At 41.2% G+C, this 5,418-nt stretch overlaps 1 long non-coding RNA gene across 1 annotated transcript; it reads right to left on the minus strand.

Moving 5' to 3' along the window:
• Window positions 1–995: 995 nt before the first annotated feature.
• Window positions 996–5,295, minus strand: LOC107982468 (uncharacterized). Its single transcript, XR_001730011.2, has 2 exons — window positions 4,363–5,295; window positions 996–1,435 (listed from the first exon to the last, which is right to left on the minus strand). It is a non-coding gene; the product is annotated as an uncharacterized LOC107982468 (long non-coding RNA).
• Between the last annotated feature and the right edge of the window lie 123 nt (window positions 5,296–5,418).

The following is a 5,418-nucleotide window of genomic DNA, read 5'->3' on the forward strand; positions in this document are numbered from 1 at the left end:
TTCTTCTTTCTTTCTTCTCTTTTCTTTACCCCATCCCCAGACTCGACCCTACTTTCTCATATTGATGGCTTTTATGAATACCCCCTTGAAAACCTTAATAAATATGTCATTCATATATCAATTTAGTTTCAGAAGACATACTCAATTTCATGCTGAAATTCTTTCACAGAAACACTCCGAAACTGCTAGTTTGGGGGAAAAGAACATTCTGTTGAAACAGTGTGTGCTTGATAGAAAACCTGAGTGAATTTACATAGAACATTGTTCTTATTCAGTGACTCATGCCATGGATGAACATTTTGTACTGGTTGCAATACATTTTAATAGCAGTATTCAACTCCTTTGGGAAGGTGACATCTACTCCTTCAGAATATATATACTTTATTTACTAATGCACTTTCTCCTCCTCACTCATAAGCATCCCTTATGCAGTTAAATTCCCAAAGGAGAATACACAAGGATAGCACTGCATAATGCTGAACTACTCAATTGTGTAACAGATGGATTATACCTATAATTGCAGTCCCGTTGTTGGAGGACCAAACTGAGTGTTACTTTTATTGTACTGTTGGAAGTTATAAACTAGGTTAAGAAGGGTGTGTGTGGGGAGGGAGACCACTTTAATAACAGGTGAACTTGTTCCACATTTCATACGAATAGCTGGGTACTGAGAGATCCCAACCTTGCTCTCCACAGCTGTGATCCCAACAAAATTCTTGCCCAGAATGGAGGGCAATTGGTACGGGAAGGATACCAATGGCACTGTTACCAGTGCTGTTAATTGCAGAGTATGTATAGTAATAATGATAATTACAGTATCAAGTGCATCCAGCACTTTTCTTTTTATCTTGTGCCAAGTTCTATGATTTGCTTAGAATGTATAGGAATAAATCTAGCACAGTTTGTCCCAACCCCACCCCATAGATCCAAATCTCATGATTCGTAAATGCAAAACCTCATTTTACAAAACAAATAGCATTTTGATTTAGTCTGGCAATGTTTAGTAGCCTCAGCTACAATCTGGGTGTTTATTTTGGAAGTACCCAACGATACAATTGTATGAGCCAAAGCAAAATGATGACCCCTTTTTTAAAACAACACTGCTTCCGTATTGCCTTTGTTGTTCAATCTTATCTTGAGCTATTTTTCTTTACAGGTGCGACCTGTAGCAAATTGTTGCATTGTGGAGTGCTTGCATCCACTTTTCAAGCAGCTAAGCCCTTTTTTCTATCTCACTGCCTCATTGTTTCCATCTATTTCCCTCCAATAGCCAGTGTTTTATGCCCACCAAACGTCTTCCATCTTCACTTGGCTCTTTGAGATTCCTCTTCTCATGATGGTTTCCTCTGATAAAGATATGGTGATGCTTCTGCATAGTTTTGTTGTACGACACCTGCATCCACAGAGGATACATTTCAACATGCTCCAAGGATACCTGAAAAAATGGATAATAGTGAACACGGTATTTTGATTATACTTAGAATAGAAGCATACCATACAGTCACAATGGAGGGCGTAGAGGGGCTCAAAAACACTTCCGAGGGTATTTTTTGGTGCACAGATGAGTGACTGTGGATATTGAAACAGCGGTTAAGGAGTTTGTGCTGTATATGAATGCACCACTTGATGAAGTTATTAGAAGGCATTTCCAGATGACCAGTTTCTGAAATGTTAGGTGCACTGATCCAGCATAATACCATTTGCATCAAGACCATGAGGGTCTGCTAGTTCAGATTGACCCAATCCAAGGCATAGGAAAGGAAAAGGTTTTCCCCTGACATTAAGTCTAGTCATGTCTGACTTTGGGAATTGGTGCTCATCTCCATTTCTAACACGAAGAGCAAGTGTTGTCTGTAGACACCTCCAAGGTGATGTGACCGGCATGACTGCATGGAGCACCATTACCTTCCCGCCAGAGCGGTACCTATTGACCTACTCACATTTGCATGTTTTCGAACTGCTAGATTGGCAGAAGCTGGGGCTAACAGTGGGAGCTCACCCCGCTCCCCAGATTCGAACCATCAACCTTTCAGTCAACAAATTCAGCAGCTCAGTGGTTTAACCCACTGTGTCACCAAGGGTTCCATATGCCATCATAGCACTCATAGCACTACAAATCATTACACTATACTGTTTGTGAGTAATCACTAAATATGAGACTTTTGCTTCAAAAGGTAAAAACAGTACTTATTCCTTTAGGTGAATGTGATAGTATTTAAAAAGAAAAAGAAGACGACCTCTGGAAAAAAGTAGAAATGGCAATTATGTACACAAGAAATGCTTCAAACATACATAGAATATCTAAAGCAGAAATTCTTAATGGCACCATTATATCATTTATCTGGTTAGTCTTGCACTTTCAATATTAAGGAAAAGAACAATAATTGAAAGAATTTAGGCTATACTCAGATTAGACACAGGGGAGATAAAGGACTCCAGTAAGATCTATTCTCATTCCCTTAACTATAGTCAAAACAATCTCCCCTATATAGTTGGCTCTCCAGATTTGTGGATTTGACTTTTGTGGATTTGATTACACTATGTAATATGATATATATTCCTGGGTTGTGAATGTCATTTCCTAATGGGGTCAATCATAAAAACATGGGGAAAGTTTAATAAACTGAAAAAAAATGTTTTAAAGGGAGATCCTGCAGCACATTTTACTATACTTTTTCAATGACTATTTCATCAAGTCGCAACCAATTCAATGTAGTTTGTGGCAGCCATAAAAATGAAGTTTCTGGAATATAACAACTACTTTCAAAGTAAATACTGCACAATTAAGCTGCAGCAACTTGGAGTCCCGATGGATCCCCCGATGGTGCAGCGGATTAAACTGCTGAGCTGCTGAACTTGCTGACCGAAAGGTCAGCGGTTCAAATCTGGGGAGTGGAGTGAGCTCCCGCTGTTAGCCCCAACTTCTGCCAACCTAACTGTTCGACAACATTCAAATGTGAGTAAATCAATAGGTACTGCTCCAGCAGGAAGGTAACAGCACTCCATGCGGTCATGCCAGCCACATCACCTTGGAGGTGTCTATGGACAATGCTGGCTCTTTGGCTTAGAAATAAAGATGAGCACCAACGCCCCAAATCGGACACAACTAGACTTAGTGTCAGGGGAAAACCTTTACCTTTACTACTAGAGAATTCACCCATTTCTTTCTTCTTCTCCTTATGAGTTCACTGAATACAAAACCCCTCAACCCAATGTTTGCACTTTGACCTCAGTTTGCAATAACTAAAGTAAGCTGAGGACAAAAGAGGGAAGTGATAGGAGAAATTGTGAATATTAAAAGCATCTGGAAAAGTAAGATTGCAGAGCAAGCCTGTAGCCAAGGGGGCAGTTTAGGGATCCAAACCACCTCTAAAAAATTTCAGGTAAGAAAAAACAAAAATAAAAAACAAACTTGGTTTACTCATGAATTTTAACTTGTTCACCAAATCCCCCTGCCAAGTCTATGAGAAGCAAAATTTGAATCCCCCCAGAACTACAAGAACTATCTCAACCAAATTTTGATTATTCACACTATCATTACCAAGTTTCTACCAATTTACATTGCAATAGAAGCAATACCTGACATAGTGGAAGCAACCATGGTGGAAGCCCTGCCAAAGAAACAGTGGAGCAGGAGCAAAGAGAAGAAGCTGTGTCATTGGACTTTATATGAACAAGACTGTTTCTGATGACCAAGTCAAAGTTCAATTAGTGTAAAATCCACAAACTCCATTGCCAGGATATGTATTTCCTGTGGATAAGAAGAGGCATCTAAGATTTCAACCCAAATGGTTCAGCAGATTTGCCTGGTTAGCCTACTCATTTCAAGTACAAGGTGCACTCTATAAGTACGGTGTGGTGTTTAGAGGACAAGTTGGGAGTAAATGTGGTCATCAGAAGCATGGAGCATTGGTTGCTAAACCATTGGTGTGATGGAAAGATGCAATTTCAGCCTTCAGGCCCTTCCACACTGCTTTTATATCCCAGGATCTGATCCCAGATTATCTGTTTACTCCAGTTTATCTGGCAGTGAGGACTGATATATTCCAGTTTAAAGTGGATAATCTGGGATGAAATCCTGGGATAAAGGGCAGTGTGGAAGGTGCCTTCAACAGACACCAACCCCCCCCCCCCAAAAAAAAACAAAACAACAGAGTACCATCAGATTAATTTATGCTTGGCTGAAAACTTCTTGCTAATTCACAGAGAAAAACACCTTGATGGAGCCCGTCATCATGACAAAGGAAATAAGAAGAAAGCAGAAGCAAACAGAAAGAAACTTTTGCCATTTGTGGAAACTATTGTCCTTTGTGGCAAACAAGAACAGGCTTTAAGAGGGAGCAATGATTCAGGACCTATTACCTGTGAAGGACTTTTGCACAATTATGGTAATTTCATGGCCTGGTTGAGATCTCGGACCAGATCAGGAGACAACGGCCTCAAAAGTAATCTGGGGGGAATGTTTCAACCCCTCTCGCATTTATTTTCTGCCCACTGGCCTGCCGCAGAAGTTTAAATGGGTATGATCCAGCAGGGGAAGGAATACAGCTCACACTGGCTTACTTTTGAATTTGGAGTGGAAGCAACAAATGTGTTGTCAAAGGGTTTCATGGCTGGAATCTTTGGGATGCTGTGAGTTTTCCAGTCTTTATGGCCATGTTCCAGAAGCATTCTCTCCTGACATTTCACCCAGATTTATGGCCGGCATCCTCAGAGGTTGTGAGGTCTATTGGAAACTAGAAAAGTGGGGTTTACATATCTGTGGAAGGTACAAGGTGAGAGAAAGAACTCTTGCCTGTTGGAGGCAAGTGTGAATTTTGCAATTAATAACCTTGAATAGCTTTGCAGCTTCAAGGTCTGGCTGATTACTGCCTGGGGAATCCTTTGTTGGGAGGTGTTAACTGGCACTGATTGTTTCATGTCTTAAATTCCTTTGTTTTCGGAGTGTTGTTCTTTGTTCACTATCCCGATTTTAGAGTTTTTAAAATACTGGTGTCAAGATTTTGTTCATTTTCATGGTTTCCTCCTTTCTGTTAAAATGCTCCACATGTTTATGGATTTCAATGGCTTCTCTGTGCAGTCTGACATGGTGGCTGTTAGAGTGGTCCAGCATTTCTGTATTATTAAATAAGATGCTGTGTCCAGGTTGGTTGACCAAGTGCTCTGCAATATATAAACCTCCTTTGTCCTAGTTTCCAAGATACCTGACAACCTCTCAGGATGCCTGCCGCAGATGCGGACGTTCGTCAGGAGAGAATGCTTCTGGAGCAACCCATTTCGCCCACTTCTTTCTGACTCGGCTTCCTATCGATTGCTCGGCCCTCGCCGCAAGTCCCTCTGGCCACGCCCTTTGCCCACTGTTGTCACGGGCCGCGGCCCCGCCTCTTCGCTCTCGCGCGCGTGCGCTCTCGCTCGCTC

Source organism: Anolis carolinensis, chromosome 2 (genome assembly GCF_035594765.1).
Source record: "Anolis carolinensis isolate JA03-04 chromosome 2, rAnoCar3.1.pri, whole genome shotgun sequence".
Lineage (NCBI taxonomy): Eukaryota > Metazoa > Chordata > Lepidosauria > Squamata > Dactyloidae > Anolis > Anolis carolinensis.